The following is a 20,131-nucleotide window of genomic DNA, read 5'->3' on the forward strand; positions in this document are numbered from 1 at the left end:
AGCTCCACGTCAGTCTTGGGGCTCTTAGTGTCCCCGGCATCAGACTGTTCTCTCTGAGCTGAGTACACAGCACATGTTGCCCTTTTTGTTAAAGGATTAGAAGTGCAAGAGAATGACATTGTCTGCCAACCATAGCTCAGGTCAAGATGAAGCTCAGCCGCTACTTACTGTATATAAATGTCTCCCTGTTGTGCGGGCAGTGACTCCTTCTGTTACGAACACCCTGAACATAGTACCAAGATAGACAGAGGGTCTCAAGGGACTTTAATGGCATTTGCTGTCAATAGGTTCAGATAAATATGAAAGAGGCTTTGAGAAGAATTTGTTGTTGTTTTTTAGTTGCTCAGTTGTATCTGACTCTTTTGCAACCCCCATGGACTCTAGCCCACCAAACTCCTCTGTCCATGGGATTTCCCAGGCAAGAATGCTGGAGTGGGTTGCCATTCCCTTCTCCAGGATCTTCCCAACCCAGGGATGGAACCCACATCTCCTGTGTCTCCTGCATTGGCAGGGTTTTTGTTTGTTTGTTTGTTTTACCACTGAGCCACCAGGGAAACCCCTTGAGAAGAATTACTTCTTGCTGAAATTGACTTCAGTAGCAGCAGCTAGATGAACAGAAGACCAGAGCTAAGATAAATGGGAAAAGCAATGTGCCATCCAGTAGAGGGTTTTGAAAGCTAGGGGAGGAAATCAGAGGGTTTTGAAGGAAGAGCTGGTCAGATGCTGGGCATCCACCTCCCCTTGGTCATGATTTGTATTTTTATTTTCAGAGGTGGTTTCTGAAGTGAAGTGTAGGATGGATGAGTGATTTGTCACCCACGTGGCTTGTTGGGGGTGGAGGATGAACCTGTTCAGTGAGGCCCTTTATCAACCCTCCAACCTAACCATGGTGTTGGTTGCCTATCCAGGCTACAGAGGAGTTTGGGACATGCTACCCTCAAATATGCTGCTTTGTCACCTCAATTATTTGGAGCTGAAGTTACATAAAAATAGTAGGTGCAGGAAGGGCTCCCTGACTTTTCCCATTCCACTAAAAAATGAGCCATTAAATTCCCCATGAGAAAGATGTCTTCCCTGTATTAGGAAGCAGAGGCACATCCTTGTCACCAGAGACTGGGAATTGCTTTTCTACCTAAAGAATGGTGCCCCCTTGATAGGTTTGACTGCAGAATGCAAGGAGGGTTTGTTGGAGTAAAAGTGGTTTAAGATCCAAGGCAAAATAACAAACAAGGCATGATGGTCTGAGTACTCAGCACATGTTGGACTTCCTGCACAGAACAAAGCCCTCTGGGAATGAGCACTTAGAAGGAAAGATGGTTTATTATCATAATGCAGTATTCAATTACTTGCTCTGATGAGAGGTGGAGGAGTTTCCAAATTCATTGTAATAATTTAGAGTTTTGAGGGGGGAAATAATTAAAAATGTAGGCCACCTATGGGTGCTGTGTAATGTGGATGATATAACGTGGTTATAATGGGAATATGATACATTCTATTTTTACAGTCTCTGGCTACAAAGAGTGTATTAGGTATTTTGCGGTAGACTCAGAAGCTCAAAACAAACAAGATTAAAATCAGCAATAAAGCAGATCAGGAGGCTGTAGTGAAATTCAGCAATAAATTTGACACAAAGCCAATGAGGTAGGCTGAAGGTCTTTTAGAATTTGCTGCAGGTGGATGCTTGTGTTTTCTTATTTTAGGGATATGTGAGGATATAGAAGGTGGCTATGAGGGAAACGTCAGCCAGGGCACACTTCCCATTGTAGGAAAAATGATTGTGATTTTGTTGGGAGAACAGAATTTTCATAGCCTAGTCTCTTGGACAGCAAGGAGATCAAAATATTAAGGCATCAAGGAGCACCCCCTCCCCACGCTGGGCCAGACCCCATTGCTCTCTTTCTCATCGCTGTCACAGCCATCCCTACAGGACTTGAAGACTTCACTCCTGACCCACAGACAACCTCCAAGGCCAAGGCTGAATTCTATTGGATCAGTACCTATGTCATATCACTCTTACTGTTTTAAATATCACCCATGGATTAAAAACCTCAAATCGACATATTCCAGGTTACTCTGTGTCTGTTTCCATTTTCTCCATCTGTTAAATGGGACCATTGTTAAAAAAATTATTTTAGAACTTCTGATATTTTATCAAGTTACTTGGTAGGTTTAGGATTAACCAGTTTTTTACTATCTAAGGTGTTACATCATCCTCTTAATTCACAATTCACTACATTTTGCCTCTCATTACACTCATACTAAACTATGGTATATAACAGTTCTATTTATGTCTTCTCAAAAAAGAGTACATTTTCCACCTGATCACTGCAGCCAAAGAATCCAGCAGTCAGTGCTCAGGTGAAAACCATATTTATTAATCTACACATGTTGGCACTGAACAGGTAACAGGTGGCAATTATGCTTCTTTTTTTTTTTTAGAATTGTGTGCATATCTGAGCATTTATTTACTTAATATTTTTGAAATTAAGTGTGGAAATTTCACAAACCTGTAAAGGTAAACAAATGTCACCTATTTTGCCTTGACTTCATGCATCGAAGTGTTTGGAAAAGTGCAATTATTTACAGCAGCAAAGGAGTTGAAATTTTGAGCAATCATTTAATTAAAAAATTTTAAGTTTTAGAATGTGTAGAAGTAAAAGAACTGTGTGTAGGGAACTCTAGGAAAAAAAATGTATCAGAATTGCCAATGAAATAATTAGGAGAAATTTTTGGAGTCTGAAATGGAGCATGGATAAAAAATGCTGAATAAAGAAGATGATTAGAAACAAAATGCCCTAGAGTTTCTCGAACAGAAGCTAATGGTCAACAGGCTGTTATCAGCATAGCACAAGAGCAGAGCAATGTGCAAGCCGGACATTAGTGACAGAAATAGAAAGTAAAAGCCAGAATATCAAAATTATGTCTGTTAAAACAGTGTATGTTATGTCAGGTAAAGTTCATTGTAATAATTTATTTAAACTACTATTTTTTGAACATTTAATACATTTATATGGTTCAAGTTTTAAAAAATATATTCCTACCCTTTAGACACCCAGTTTCATCATCAAGAGACAACCAGGATTATCATATTATCAGCTTCCTGTGTTCTTGTTTCTTTTGTTCTTGTCTGACTCTTTTGTGATCCCATGGACTGTAGCCCACCAGGCTCCTCTGTCCATGGGATTCTCCAGGCAAGAGTACTGGGGCAGATTTCCGCGCCCTCCTGCAGGGGATCTTTCTGACCGAGGGATTGAACCTGGGTCTCCCACAGTGCAGGAAGATTCTTTACCATCTGGGCCACCTGGGAAGCCCTACAATCCATATATAAGGATAACCTATTCAGAATATAGATAAATTCAGTGTATCTATTCACATTCAGAAAACAATGTATTGGCCAGTGCATTGTTTTCAGTTTCAGAAAAGTTAGTAAAATAGCACATAAAAGTAAAATACAAGTAGGCTACAAAAGTCACTATCTCTGTGAAAGTGAAAGTGAAGTCGCTCAGTCGTGTCCGACTCTTTGTGACACCATGGACTGTAGCCCACCAGGTTCCACCATCCATGGAATTTTCCAGGCAAGAATACTGGAGTGGGTTGCCATTCCCTTCTCCGTAACCTCACCTAATCCAGCAGGAGAACATTAGCAGTTCCCCTCCCTTCCAGGTGACTCTTACCTATAAGCTAATCACTGTTTTGAATTAGTATAGTTTATTTAGTCTGTTTTTGAACTTTAATTAGACGATAAGCAAGGTGCATTCTTTTGTGTCTGTCTTGACTTTTCCCACATCATGTTTTGGAGATCCATTCATGCTGTTGGGTATAGCTGAAGCTGGCTTCTTTGTCATGGCTTGAGAGTATTCTCTTGTATGGCTGTGGCACTGTTCATGCATGCCACTCTTGGTATTTTTCTGTAATCTTCACTTTGGGGATATTATGAATAATGCTGCTGTGAATATTTTTTACATGTTATGGTGCATATGTTCTCATATATCTCTTGGAAATATATATAACATAAATACAAGTAAATTTTAATGTTGCCCTTCTTTCTATACACACAATGACTTTTTTACAAGGTTATTATTCAGTTCAGTTCAGTCGCCCAGTCATGTCCGACTCTTTGGGACCCCATGGACTGCAGCACGCTAGGCTTTCCTGTTCTTCACTAACTCCTGGAGCTTGCTCAAACTTATGTCCATTGAGTCAGTGATGCCATCCAACCATCTCATCCTCTGTTGTCCCCTTTTCCTCTCGGCTTCAATCTTGCCCAGCATCAGGCTCTTTTCCAATGAGTCACTTCTTCATATCAGGTAACCAAAGTATTGGAGTTTCAGCTTCAGCATCAGTCTTTCCAATGAATATTCAGGACTGATTTCCTTTAGGATGGACTGGCTGGATCTTCTTGCAGTCCAAGGGACTCCCCAGAGTCTTCTCCAACACCACAGTTTAAAAGCATCAATTCTTCGGAGCTCAGCTTTCTTTATAGTCCAACTCTCACAACCACACATTACTACTGGAAAAGCCATAGCTTTGACTAGATGGACCTTTGTCAGCAAAGTAATGTCTGTACTTTTTAATATGCTGTCTAGGTTGGTCATAACTCTTCTTCCAAGGAGCAAGCATCTTTTAATTTCATGGCTGCAGTCACCATCTGCAGTGATTTTGGAGCCCAAAAAAATAAAGTCTGTCACTTATTTCCACTGTTTCCCCATTTATTTGCCATGAAGTGATGGGACTGGATGCCATGATCTTAGTTTTTTGAATGTTGAGTTTTAAGCCAGCTTTTTCACTCTCCTCTTTCACTTTCATCAAGAGGCTCTTTAGTTCCTCTTCACTTTCTGCCATAAGGGTGGTGTCATCTGTGTATCTGAGGTTATTGATATTTCTCCCGGAAATCTTGATTCCAGCTTGTGCTTCATCCATCTCTGCATTTCACATGATGTACTCTGCATAGAAGTTAAATAAGCAGGGTGACAATATACAGCCTTGATGTATTCCTTTCCTGATTTGGAACCATGTCTGGTTCTAACTGTTGCTTCTTGACCTGCACACAGATTTCTCAGGAGGCAGGTAAGGTGGTCTGGTATTCCCATCTTTTTTTTCAGAATTTTCCACAATTTGTTCTGATCTACACAGTCAAAGGCTTTGGCGTAATCAATAAAGCAGAAGTAGATATTTTTCTAGAATTCTCTTGCTTTTTCGATGATCCAGCGGATGTTGGCAATTTGATCTCTGGTTCTTCTGCCTTTTCTAAAACCAGCTTGAACATTAGGAAGTTGACGGTTCATGTACTGCTGAAGTCTGGCCTGGAGAATTTGAGCATTACTTTGCTACTGTGTGAGATGAGTGCAATTGTGCGTTCTTTGGCATTGCCTTTCTTTGGGATTGAAATGAAAACTGACCTTTTCCAGTCCTGTGGCCACTGCTGAGTGTTCCAAATTTGCTGGCATATGGAGTGCAGCACTTTCACAGCATCATCTTTTAGGATTTGAAATAGCTCAACTGGAATTCCATCACCTCCACTAGCTTTGTTCATGGTGATGATTCCTAAGGCCCATTTGACTTCACATTCCAGGATGTCTGGCTCTAGTTAAGTAATCACACCATCGTGGTTATCTGAGTCATGAAGATCTTTTTTTGTACAGTTCTTCTGTGTATTCTTGCCACCTCTCCTTAATATCTTCTGCTTCTATTAGGTCCATACCATTTCTGTCCTTTATTGTGCCCATCTTTGCAAGAAATGTTCCCTTGGTATTTCTACTTTTCTTTGCAGCCAAAGATGGAGAAGTTCTAAACATCCAGCAAAAAGATGACCAGGAGCTGACCGTGGCTCCAATCATGAACTCCTTATTGCCAAATTCAGACTTAAATTGAAGAAACTAGGGAAAGCCACTAGACCATTCAGGTATGACCTAAATCGAGTCCCTTACTGTTATACAGTGGAAATGACAAATAGATTCAAGGGATTAGATCTGATAGACAGAGTGCCTGAAGAACTATGAATGGAGGTTCATGACATTGTACAGGAGGCAGTGATCAAGACCATCCCCAAGAAAAATAAATGCAAAAAAGGCAAAATGGTTGTCTGAGGAGGCCTTACAAATAGCTTTGAAAAGAAGAGATGCTAAAGGCGAAGGAGAAAGGGAAAGATACACCCATGTGAATGCAGAGTTCCAAAGAACAGCAAGGAGAGATAAGAAAGCCTTCCTCAGTGATCAATGCAAAGAAATAGAGGAAAACAATAGAATGGGAAAGACTAGAGATCTCTTCAAGTTTATTATTATCATTTATTTATCTATTTTCGGTTATGCCGAGTCTTGGTTGCAGAGCATGGCTTTCTCTAGCATAGGAAGCAGGGGCTACTCCCTCGTTGTGGTTCACAGGCTTCTCATTGTGGAAGCCCCTCTTGTTACAGAACATAGGCTCTAGAGCACAGAGGCTCAGTAGTTTTGGCACACGGTCTTAGCTGCCCTGTGGCATGTGGGATCTTAGTTCCTAGACTCGGGATGTACCTGTGTCCCCTGCATTTGATGGACTTTTTATTTTTTTTAGAATAAAAAATACATTTTAGTATTGACCTACATATTTTTAAATTTAGTGAAATTCTGAGAAAATTACATTTGAAATGTTTTCTCACTTAGTACTGTATTCAATTCCTATACCACATGGCCGCGCACTCTACGTAGGGACTTTAAAGGTCTTCATCTGGCCTGGTATGTAGATTCTTAACCACCATTCCACCAGGGAAGTCCCTTGCAAGGGTTTTATTAAACAGGACTAATAAAAGCCTGTTAATTTGGGAGAGGTCATCAAATTATGGGGGCTTCCCTGGTGGCTCAGTGGTAAAGAATCTGCCTGCAATGCAGGAGATGCAGGTTTGATCACTGGATCAGGAAGATGCCCTGGAGAAGGAAATGGCAACCCACTCCAGTTCTTGCCTGGGAAATCCCATGAACAAAGAAGCCTGGTGGGCTACAGTCCATGGGGTCACAAAAGAGTTGGACATGACTTAGTGACTAAACAACAACAGCAATCAATTTATAGTGAACCAATTCAACCTGGTCATCTCTATTCAACAGGTGTTCGACCCATACAAAATTATTGATCCCATCTGTGAATCAGGTTTCCATGTGATGCTTTCCAATCTCTGGATATCAAAGGGCATTTTCATAATAAAATGAAATCTCTGAGAATGGTTGAAAATCCTCTCAGAAAAGCTGAAACTGATCATGCTATTGTAGCTAGAAACCATTGCAATGGAAAATGTTATTTCAGGGTGATTGAATTTCTTGAGACATTAATACAGGTATTCCTCATTTTTCAAAAGTTCACTTTACACCACTTTCCTTTTATGAAAGACTTACATTTGCACCTATGTTCAGTATCTTTGAAATTTGAAGAGGATTTTCACTTTATGGGAAAAAAAAAAGGCAAAAAACTAAAAAGCATTCCAAGTTCATTCTGCAGCAAGGCATTATAGAGGCAGCACAGACCCAAAGCAGGCAGAATGGCCCTGGCAAGCTCCTTCCCCAGAAATTATACTCCGCACCTTAGCATCAAGCTGCCTTAGCTCTGAACTGTGTCTGTATGCATTTGTGCTTTATTTTGATTCATTTTGTGCATCCCTTAAAAAGATCTTCCCAGAGGTAACTGCTGCTTCTCTTGAGGCCAGTTTAACTTACAAAAGGTTTCATCAGTTCAGTCGCTCAGTCGTGCCCGACTCTTTGCGATCCCATGAATTGCACACGCCAGGCCTCCCTGTCCATCACCAACTCCTGGAGTTCACTCAGACTCACGTCCATCGAGTCAGTGATGCCATCAGCCATCTCATCCTCTGTCGTCCCCTTCTCCTCCTGCCCCCAATCCCTCCCAGCATCAGAGTCTTTTCCAATGAGTCAACTCTTCGAATGAGGTAGCCAAAGTACTGGAGTTTCAGCTTTAGCATCATTCCTTCCAAAGAAATCCCTTCAGATCTGATCTCCTTCAGAATGGACTGGTTGGATCTCCTTGCAGTCCAAGGGACTCTCAAGAGTCTCCTCCAACACCACAGTTCAAAAGCATCAATTCTTCGGTGCTCAGCTTTATTCACAGTGCAACTCTCACATCCATACATGACCACTGGAAAAACCGTATACTGGAGTAGACGGACCTTTGTTGGCAAAGTAATGTCTCTGCCTTTCAATATGCTATCTATGTTGGTCATAACCTTTCTCCCAAGGAGTAAGCATCTTTTAATTTCATGGCTGCAATCACCATCTGCAGTGATTTTGGAGCCCCCCAGAATAAAGTCTGACACTGTTTCCACTGTTTCCCCATCTATTTCCCATGAAGTGATGGGATCGGATGCCATGATCTTCATTCTGAATGTTGAGCTTTAAGCCAACTTTTTCACTCTACTCTTTCACCTTCATCAAGAGGCTTTTTAGTTTCTCTTCACTTTCTGCCATAAGGGTGGTGTCATCTGCATATCTGAGGTTATTGATATTTCTCCTGGCAATCTGGATTCCAGCTTGTGCTTCTTCCAGCCCAGCATTTCTCAGGATGTACTCTGCATAGAAGTTAAATAAGCAGGGTGACAATATACAGCCTTGACGTACTCCTTTTCCTATTTGGAACCAGTCTGTTGCTCCATGTCCAGTTCTAACTGTTGCTTCCTGACCTGCATGTAGATTCTCAAGAGGCAGGTCAGGTGGTCTGGTATTCCCATCTCTTTCAGAATTTTCCACAGCTTATTGTGATCCACACAGTCAAAGGCTTTGGCATAGTCAATAAAGGAGAAGTAGATGTTTTCTTGGAACTCTTTTGCTTTTTTGATGATCCAGTGGATGTTGGCAATTTGATCTCTGGTTCCTCTGCCTTTTCTAAAACCAGCTTGAACATCTGGAAGTTCATGGTTCACGTATTGCTAAAGCCTGGCTTGGAGAATTTTGACCATTACTTTACTAGCATGTGAGATGAGTGCAATTGTGCGGTAGTTTGAGCATTCTTTGGCATTGCCTTTCTTTGGGATTGGAATGAAAACTGACTTTTTCCAGTCCTGTGGCCACTGCTGAGTTTTCCAAATTTGCTGGCATATTGAGTGCAGCACTTTCACAGCATTGCACTTTCACAGCATCACACTTTCACAGCATCATCTTTTAGGATTTGAAATAGCTCAACTGGAATTCCATCACCTCCACTAGCTTTGTTTGTAGTGATGCTTTCTAAGGCCCACTTGACTTCACATTCCAGGATATCTGGCTCTAGGTCAGTGATCACACCATCGTGATTATCTGGGTCGTGAAGATCTTTTTTGTACAGTTCTTCTGTATATTCCTGCCACCTCTTCTTAATATCTACTGCTTCTGTTATGTCCATATCATTTCTGTCCTTTAGCAAGCCCATCTTTGCATGAAATGTTCCCTTGGTATCTCTAATTTTCTTGAAGAGATCTCTAGTCTTTCCCATTCTGTTGTTTCCCTCTATTTCTTTGCATTGATCACTGAGGAAGGCTTTCTTATCTCTTCTTGCTATTCTTTGGAACTCTGCATTCAGATGCTTATATCTTTCCTTTTCTCCTTTGCTTTTTGATTCTCTTCTTTTCACAGCTATTTGTAAGGCCTCCCCAGACAGCCATTTTGCTTTTTTGCATTTCTTTTCCATGGGGATGGTCTTGATCCCTGTCTCCTGTACAATGTCACGAACCTCATTCCATAGCTCATCAGGCTCTCTATCAGATCTATTTCTATCTATATTAAATTTAGATAGATCTAAAGATAGATCTATAGATCTATCTATATTAAATCTATTTCTCAGTTCCACTGTATAATCATAAGGGATTTGATTTAGGTCATACCTGACTCATCTAGTGGTTTTTCCTACTGTCTTCAATTTAAGTCTGAATTTGGCAATAAGTAGTTCATGATCTGAGCCACATTCAGCTCCTGGTCTTGTTTTTGTCAGCTGTATAGAGAGTTTCTCCATCTTTGGCTGCAAAGAATATAATCAATCTGATTTTGGTGTTGACCATCTGGGGATGTCCATTGTAGAGTCTTCTCTTGTGTTGTTGGAAGAGGGTGTTTGCTATGACCAGTGCATTTTCTTGGCAAAACTCTATTAGTCTTTGCCCTGCTTCATTCTGTATTCCAAGGCCAAATTTGCCTGTTACTCCAGGTGTTTCTTGACTTCCTACTTTTGCATTCCAGTCCCCTATAATGAAAAGGACATTTTTTGGGGTGTTAGTTCTAAAAGGTCTTGTAGGTCTTCATAGAACCGTTCAACTTCAGCTTCTTCAGTGTTACTGGTTGGGGCATAGACTTGGATTACTGTGATATTGAATGGTTTGCCTTGGAAACGAACAGAGATCATTCCGTTGTTTTTGAGATTGCGTCCAAGTACTGCATTTCAGACTCTTTTGTTGACCATGATGGCTACTCCATTTTTTCTAAGGGATTCCTGCCCACAGTAGTAGATATAATGGTCATTGGAATTAAATTCACCCATTCCAGTAATTTTAGTTCACTGATTCCTAGAATGTCAATGTTCATGCTTGCCATCTCTTGTTTGACCACTTCCAATTTGCCTTGATTCATGGACCTGACATTCCAGGTTCCTATGCAATATTGCTTTTTACAACATCGGACCTTGCTTCTATCACCAGTCCCATCCACAGCTGGGTATTGTTTTTGCTTTGGCTCCATCCCTTCATTCTTTCTGGAGTTATTTCTCCACTGATCTCCAGTAGCATATTGGGCACCTACTGACCTGGGGAGTTTCTCTTTCAGTATCCTATCATTTTGCCTTTTCATACTGTTCATGGGGTTCTCAAGGCAAGAATACTGAAGTGGTTTGTCATTACCTTCTCCAGTGGACCATATTCTGTCAGACCTCTCCACCATGACCCCCCCATCTTGGGTGGCCCCATGGGCGTGGCTTAGTTTCATTGAGTTAGCCAAGGCTGTGATCCTAGTGTGATTAGATTGACTAGTTTTCTGTGATTATGGTTTCAATGTGTCTGCCCTCTGATGCCCTCTTGCAACACCTACTGTCTTACTTGGGTTTCTCTTACCTCGGACGTGGGGTATCTCTTCATGGCTGCTCCAGCAAAGCGCTGCCGCTGCTCCTTACCTTAGACAAGGGTTGTCTCCTCACCGCCACCCCTCCTGACCTTGAACGTGGAATGGCTCCTCTAGGCCCTCCTGCACCCACGCAGTCACCGCTCCTTGGACCTGGGGTTGCTCCTCCCGGTCTCCGACCCTGGCCTCTGGCAGGGGGGTAGCTCCTCTCCACTGCTCCTGCGCTATAGCAGCCTGGCACTCTCCGCTGCCGCCCCTGACCTCGGATGCACGGTAGCTCCTTGCGGCTGTTCCTGCACCGTTGCAGCCTGGCATTCTCGGCCGCTGCCCCTGACCTCGGACGTGGGGTAACTCCTCTTGGCCGCCACCTCTTGGGCATGGGGTCCTCCCAGCTTCTGCCCGTAGCCTCGGATGTGGGGTAGCTCCTCTCGGCCGCGCATGTGCACCATCTCAGCCGCCCGCGCTCTGTGCGCCATCGGAACCCTCTAACTGTGGACACTGAGGAAACCTGTACTTGAAATCTTAGAATGGACAGCATCACTATTAATACATAACTGACTGGTATAAGTTTGCTTTGTTTCCTAAATTGCTACTGAGTCATATAAGGACAGAAAAGAGCATCAGATAAGTAATTAAATAGTAATTCAAATGCTTTTATATTTTGTGTAATTGCATCATTCTACAATAAACATCTCTAAGCATTTTTGCAGAACAAGCACATGGATTTTTGTATTATTTACAGTTTTACTTATACATGTGAAAAATTTAAATAGTGCATTAGAAAATTTTACTCCAGACAGTATGAAAAATTTCAGATATGAAATGGTAGTGCTGATTCTGTTTTAATGTTCCATCTGATTTTACATATTAAGATGATATTACAATTTATAAATCTATCAAAATGTTTCTACTTTTGTTCAGTTCAGTTCAGTCGCTCAGTCGTGTTCGACTCTGCGACCCCATGAATCGCAGCACACCAGGCCTCCCTGTCCATCACCAACTCCTGGAGTTCACTCAGACTCACGTCCATCGAGTCAGTGATGCCATCCAGCCATCTCATCCTCTGTCGTCCCCTTCTCCTCCTGCCCCCAATCCCTCCCAGCATCAGAGTCTTTTCCAATGAGTCAACTCTTCGCATGAGGTGGCCAAAGTAGTGGAGTTTCAGCTTTAGCATCATTCCTTCCAAAGAAATCCCAGGGCTGATCTCCTTCACAATGGACTGGTTGGATCTCCTTGCAGTCCAAGGGACTCTTAAGAGTCTTCTCCAATGCCACAGTTCAAAAGCATCAGTTCTTCGGTGCTCAGCTTTATTCACAGTGCAACTCTCACATCCATATATGACCACTGGAAAAACCATAGCCTTGACTAGATGGACCTTTGTTGGCAAAGTAATGTCTCTGCTTTTTAATATGCTATCTAGGTTGGTCATAACTTTTCTTCCAAGGAGCAGGTGTCTTTTAATTTCATGGCTGCAATCACCATCTGCAGTGATTTTGGAGCCCCCCAAAATAAAGTCTGACACTGTTTCCACATCTATTTTCCATGAAGTGATGGGACCAGATGCCATGATCTTCGTTTTCTGAATGTTGAGTTTTAAGCCAACTTTTTCACTCTCCTCTTTCACCTTCATCAAGAGGCTTTTTAGTTCCTCTTCACTTTCTGCCACAAGAGTGGTGTCATCTGCATATCTGAGGTGATTGATATTTCTCCTGGCAACCTTGATTCTAGCTTGTGCTTCTTCCAGCCCAGCGTTTCTCAGGATGTACTCTGCACAGAACTTAAGTAAGCCGGGTGACAATATACAGCCTTGACCTACTCCTTTTCCTATTTGGAACCAGTCTGTTGTTCCATGTCCAGTTCTAACTGTTGCTTCCTGACCTGCATATAGGTTTCTCAAGAGGCAGGTCAGGTCGTCTGGTATTCCCATCTCTTTCAGAATTTTCCATAGTTTATTGGGATCCACACAGTCAAAGGCTTTGGCATAGTCAATACAGCAGAAATAGATGTTTTTCTGGAACTCTCTTGCTTTTTCGACGATCAAGTGGATGTTGGCAATTTGGTCTCTGGTTCCTCTGCCTTTTCTAAAACCAGCTTGAACATCTGGAAGTTCATGGTTCACGTATTGCTGAAGTCTGGCTTGGAGAATTTTGAGCATTACTTTACTAGCGTGTGAGATGAGTGCAATTGCTCCCCAAAGGTAACTTAAGTTTGAATGAATTCAACTAAATGGTGAAGTCTTTTTAAAATTGCTAAAGAAAATACTGTGTTTGAATCACTTGTTATTAGTTTGATGACTGCAGTGACTTTTACCAGCCTCTCTGGTGTAATTTCCCTTAAAATCAAGTATTTTTGTAAGATTTAGCCTCAGCCTCATCATATAATATAGTAGAGAAGAGGCTTCAGTTCAACAAATATGGAGTCCCTGCTCTGTGGTAGCCACTGAGTGTATGAAAATGAATTCAAACAAGTGAACAAGACTAAAGGGAACAAGCACATCCTCTGGAACCATTATGTTCTCTTGTCATAACTGCTACTAACCAAGAATTAAGGCAGCTGTGGTGTGCACATGTGTTGAGCCTAAGTGCTCAGGTGAGCTGCTGACCTTGTAATGGAGCTGGACCCTAGGCGGCCTTCTCAGAATAGACCCCCCACCCATGTCCCCCACCTGCCTTTTGTCTGCAAAAAAATTTTAATCAAAGGATAAACTTAATCAGAGAAATAAGAAAATGCAGAAAGAAAGGAAAATAGTCAGGCAAGACCAAATAATAATATTTAGCCATTAAGCAAAGACAAGGACCTTTAGTTCTTCCTCAAGGACTGTAGATAATATTCTGAGCCATGTCCTCTGAGCTGCCTTGCAGACACTCACCAAGTAGAAGAAGTTACCTGTATGCTGCCCACAAGCACATGGACCCCAGATTGGTTGGAACCAGAAGGTTGATGTTGATTTCCAATTACCTCAGCACCAATCATCAGAAGAATGTCTACAAACTGATCATACACCTTCAGCACTGGAAGACTCCTCACTACACATTCTGGGGTGGAACACACAGTCTTAGGGGCATCGGTCCACTATGGCCCCCTTTGCCTGACAAAGCCATAAAGCTGTTTCTTTCTACTTCACCCAGAACTCTGTCTCTAAGCTTTAAACCATTACCTGTGTACTGAGGCCAGATTTCAACAATAACCTTTGGCCTTAAAATGTAAGTAGAATTTGCTACCCCCTGAATAGATGGGGAAACAGCAGAAACAGTGTCAGACTTTATTTTTGGGGACTCTAAAATCACTGCAGATGGTGATTGCAGCCATGAAATGAAAAGACACTTACTGCTTGGAAGGAAAGTTATGACCAACCTAGATAGCATATTCAAAAGCAGAGATATTACTTTGCCAACAAAGGTCCATCTAGTCAAGGCTATGGTTTTTCCGGTGGTCATATATGGATGAGAGCCAAAGAACTGATGCTTTTGAACTGTCGTGTTGGAGAAGACTCTTGAGAGTCCCTTGGATTGCAAGGAGATCGAACCAGTCCATTGTGAAGGAGATCAGCCCTGGGATTTCTTTCGAAGGAATGATGCTAAAGCTGAAACTCCAGTACTTTAGCCACCTCATGAGAAGAGTTGACTCATTGGAAAAGACTCTGATGCTGGGAGGGATTGGGGGCAGGATGAGAAGGGGACGACAGAAGATGAGATGGCTGGATGGCATCACCGACTCAGTGGACATGAGTTTGGGTCAACTCTGGGAGTTGGTGATGGACAGGGAGGCCTGGTGTGCTGCGAGATTCATGGGGTGACAAAGAGTCAGACACGACTGAGCAACTGAACTGAACTGAACTGACCTCCACCCCACCCCCAGAGCTGTGCTAATTCTGCAGCTTCGTGGCAAGCCACAGAGTTGGTGCTCTGACTTGCAGGATGGGGTTTATCAAAGTTGTCAGGCATAAGGCCTACTTCAAGACTGTGCTTGGGCTTCCCTCATAGCTCAGTGGGTAAAGAATCTGCCTGAGGTGCAGGAGACCTGGGTTCAATTCCTGGGTCAGGAAGATCCCCTGGAGATGGAAATAGCAACCCACTCCAGTATTCTTTCCTGGAAAATCCCACGGACAGAGGAGCCTGGCAGGCTACAGTCTATGGGGTCGCAAGAGTCGGACACGACTTAGCGACTAAACCACCACAACCACCAAGAGTGTGCTCAGTCACTCATTTGGGTCCAACTCTTTGCAACCACATGGACTATAGCCCTCCAGGCTTCTCTGTCCATGGGATTTTCCAGGTAAGAATACTGGAGTGGGCTGCCATTTCCTTCTCCAGGGAATCTTCCCAACCCAGGGATCGAACTCACATCTCCTGCATTGGCAGGGAGATTCTTTACCATTGACCCACCTAGGAAGCCATACTTCAAGAGATACCAAGTTAAATTCAGAAGACGGAGAGAGGGCAAAACTGACTGCTCTGCTCAGAAGCGATTTGTAATCCAAGATAAAAATAAGTATCATACACCCAAATATAGAATGATAGTTCATGTAAGCAACAGGGATATCATTTGTCAGATTGCTTACACCCATATAGAAGGAGATATGACAGCTGGTGCAGTTTATGCTCACGAACTCCCAAAGTGTGGTGTGAAGGCTGACCTGACAAATGATGCCGCAGCATATTGTAGTGGCTTGCTGCTGGCCAGCAGGCTTCTTAATAGGTTTGGTGTGGACAGAATTTATGAAGGCCATGTCGAGATGGCTAGAGATGAATACAATGTGGAAAACACTGATGGTCAGTCTGGTGTCTTCATGTGTTATTTGGATGCAGAGCTTGCCAGGATCGCTGTTGTTCAGTTGCTAAGTCATGTCTGACTCTTTGCAACCCCGTGGACTGAAGCACGCCAGGCTCTTGAGTCCTCCGCTGTTTCCTGGAGTTTGCTCAAATTCATGTCCGTTGAGTTGGTGATGCTATCTAACCACCTGATTCTCTGCTACCCCCTCTCCTTCTGCTCTCAGTCTTTCCCTACATCAGTGTCTTTTCCAAAGAGTTGACTCTGCATCAGGTGGCCAAACTATTGGAGCTTCATCTTCAGCATCAGTCCTTCCAAAGAACATTCAGGGTTGATCTCCTTCAGGATTGACTGGTTTGCCAGGACTACTACTGGAAAAAAAGTTTGGGGGGCCCGAAAGGGAGCTGTCGATGGAGGCTTGTCTATCCCTCATAGTGCCATGTGGTTCCCTGGTTATGATTCAGAAAGCAAGGAATTCAATGCTGAGGGACACTAAAAACACATCATGGGGCAGAACACTGCAAATTATATGTGTTACCTGAATGAAGAAGATGAGGATGCTTACAAGAAACAGTCCTCTCAATACGTAGAGAACAATGTAACTGCAGACATGATGGAGGAAAAGCATAAGAAAGTTCACCCTGCAATATGAGAGAATCCAGTGGATGAGACGAAGCCTAAGAAAAAAATGTTAAAAAGAAGAGGTAGAGCATTCCCAAAATGTCACTTGTCCAGAAGAAAGACTGAGTAGTTCAGAAGAAGGGAAGCTTTCTTAGAGCTCAGGAACAGCCTGCTGAGAGTTGATAAACCAAACCACAATTTTTTATCAAGATTTTTCAGATAAAGTCAATAATAAAGTTATTGCACAAGGCTAAAAAAATAAGCAGAATTTTAACCAGGTGAATTGAAAAACATTTTTTCTTAAAAATAACCGTAGGCTGAGCTTCCTTACAAGCATGGCTTACTATCTTTCAAAGTGTGAAAGTGTTAGTTGCTCGGTTGTGTCTGATTTTTTGTGACCCCATGGACTATAGTCCATCAGGCTCCTCTGTCCATGGAATTCTCCAGGCAAGAATACTGGAGTGGGTAGCCATTCCCTTCTCCAGGGGATCTTCCTGACCTAGGGATCAAACTCAGTCTTCTGCATTGCAGGCAGATTCTTTACCACTTGAGTCACTGAGTATCTCAACAAACCTGGAGCTAGGTAACCACATTTTCACAGATGTGGTATCCAGGCTCCAAGACATTTTAGGCTGAGTAAAAATAGGTAGGAAAAGAGAAATTTAAGAATACCTGGTAGGAGTTCCCTGGTGGTCCTGGCATATTTGGGTCATGGCTAGAGAGTCGGATACAACAGGGAGTAATTAACAAGGAAGCTGGAAAGGCACTTTAGAACTGGATCTCTAGTAAACAATATGAAGAATCATGTTTTGCACAATGGGAAACCTTAGAGGTTTTTCATGTGGGAATAGAAGGATCAGATTCCTGCTTTTTTTGTTTGTTTAGAGGAGAGATTTATTTGAAGAAATACTACAACATATGAAAATGACACAAAGCCTTAATTTCTACTCATAGAGTGATAGATTTGATATGGTGCATAATTATTTGTTATAGTGCATATAATCCATAGTGCAAAGTTCGATGCCTAAGTCATTTGTTGATAAACAAAACCTCTTCAGTTCAGTTCAGTTCAGCTTCCATTTCAAAGTTCTCCTCCTGGCAACTACTTTCAGTTCAGATCAGATCAGTCACTCAGTCGTGTCTGACTTTTTGCGACCCCATGAATCGCAGCACGCCAGGCCTCCCTGTCCATCACCAACTCCTGGAGTTCACTCAGACTCACGTCCATCGAGTTGGTGATCCCATCCAGCTATCTCATCCTCTGTCGTCCCCTTCTTGTCCTGCCCCCAATCCCTCCCAGCATCAGAGTCTTTTCCAATGAGTCAACTCTTCACATGAGGTGGCCAAAGTACTGGAGTTTCAGCTTTAGTATCATTCCTTCCAAAGAAATCCCAGGGCTGATCTCCTTCAGAATGGACTGGTTGGATCTCCTTGCAGTCCAAGGGACTCTCAAGAGTCTCCTCCAACACCCCAGTTCAAAAGCATGAATTCTTCGGCGCTCAGCTTTCTTCATAGTCCATCTCTCACATCCATACATGACACTGGAAAAACCATAGCCTTGATTAGACGGACCTTTGTTGGCAAAGTAATGTCTCTGCTTTTGAATATGCTATCTAGGTTGGTCATAACTTTCCTTCCAAGGAGTAAGCATCTTTTAATTTCATGGCTGCAATCACCACCTGCACTGATTTTGGTGCCCAAAAAAATAAAGTCTGACACTGTTTCCATTGTTTCCCCATCTATTTCCCGTGAAGTGATGGGACCGGATGCCACGATCTTCCTTTTCTGAATGTTAGCTTTAAACCAACTTTTTCACTCTCCTCTTTCACCTTCATCAAGAGGCTTTTGAGTTCCTCTTCACTTTCTGCCATAAGGGTGGTGTCATCTGCATATCTGAGGTTATTGATGTTTCTCCTGGCAATCTTGATTCCAGCTTGTACTTCCTCCAGCCCAGCGTTTCTCATGATGTACTCTGCATATAAGTTAAATAAGCAGGGTGACAATATACAGCCTTGACGTACTCCTTTTCCTATTTGGAACCAATCTGTTGTTCCATATCCAGTTCTAAGTGTTATAACTGTTTAATATCAGCAAGGGTCACAAATGCTGTGTACAATGAATCTGAACTGACAGATTTTGACTAGTGTGGTAAGTAGATTGGAATGGAGGTGGTGTAAGAGGGGAGAGCAAGTGGGAAGCTATCGAAACAGTTGACAGGAGAGATGATAAAGACCCAGTCAAGTGAGTGGGAGTGGGAATGCTGAGAAGGGGACACATTTAAGAAACATTGTGCAGGTCAGATTGGTAGAACTTGGTGATTAGATGAAAGAAGACTTAAAGAATTCTACTGTGATGTGTCTCCTCTCTCTTTCTCTCTAGGATAGATATAGATATCTTTTTGGGTAACATTTATAATAGTAGATTAACCATTTTAATGTGTACAGTTTGGTGCCATTCAGTAGATTCACAGGGTACGTGGCACTCTTTAGGTCCAGAACATTTAAACGTTTTATATTTAAATTTTGGAGGAACCATCAAACTGTTACACCAAGCAGCTGCACCATTTTATATTCTCACAGGTTCTATTCTCACTAGGGTTCCATTCCTGCACACACCTGCCAATACTTCGTATTTTCCTGTTTTAAAATATTTTAAATTATAGCCACCCTAGTGGTTGTGAAGTGGTATCTCATGGTGTCTTTGTTTGCATTTCCTTAATGACTAATTTTGTTGAGCATCTTTTCCTGTGAGATTGTGGCCATTTGTATATCTCCTTTGGAAAAACGTCTATTCAGATAGTTTGCTCACTAAAAACATTGGATTATTTATTTGCCTTTTTGTTGCTGAGCAGTAAAAACTTTTTATATTTTCTGGATACTAAACTCCTGTCAGATATATAGGATTTGAAAATATTTTTTTCCCATTCTGTAGCAGGTTATCTTTTTAGCCAAGATTTTTTTTTTTTTTTTGAGCCATTTATTGAAACAGGAAACACAGGAGAAGCCAAGGATAGAAAGAAGGAAAAATAAGTTCAGTTGGTGGTGTTGATTGGAAATCTTCAGGGGACACCCAGCCAAAGGTATCTGGCTCACGTGGTGCCTGCAACATCCTATGCATTTGGTGTTTCTTGATTGATAGAATCTAGAGAGAAGCTGGTGGGTACTTGCTGCCTTAGCTATAAGCCTTCAGGCTGTATCCCACAGAAACAAAGTCACTCCTCTTTCAACAAGGTTGTCCTTTATAATTAAAAATACTAGGACTTCCCCCGTGGTTCAGTGGTTAAGACTCCAAGCTTCCACTACAGGGGGCACAACTTCTACCCTGCTTGGAGAACTAAGACCCTGCATACCCCCATGGAGTCACCAAAATAATTAATTAAATAAAATATCAAAAATCAAATTAAATTTTTAAAATATCATTTTTGGTCAATTTCCTAAAACAGTCAGAAAATTAAATGCAACTTGAATTAAACCACAATTCTGAATCAGACAACACAGGCTAAACCAGGTATGGAGAATACGAAAAACAAAATCAACCAGGGAGAGACATGGCCTACTGTGATCTACTTATACTCTTTTCCTTCAAACAGAATACCATATGTGTATATCTTAATCTAAGCTCATATTTATGTAAGATTTATTTAAACCAAAGTAATTGAAAAAGCTGATATAAAATTCCAATCCTGTATA

General features: G+C 42.0%; 1 pseudogene; it reads left to right on the forward strand.

Annotated features, from left to right (window-relative positions):
- LOC133246908 (large ribosomal subunit protein uL18-like) overlaps window positions 1-17,458 on the forward strand; it is a 79,065-nt pseudogene extending 61,607 nt beyond the window's left edge.
- Window positions 17,459-20,131: the final 2,673 nt, after the last annotated feature.

This window comes from Bos javanicus, chromosome 4, assembly GCF_032452875.1.
Source record: "Bos javanicus breed banteng chromosome 4, ARS-OSU_banteng_1.0, whole genome shotgun sequence".
NCBI classification, from domain to species: domain Eukaryota; kingdom Metazoa; phylum Chordata; class Mammalia; order Artiodactyla; family Bovidae; genus Bos; species Bos javanicus.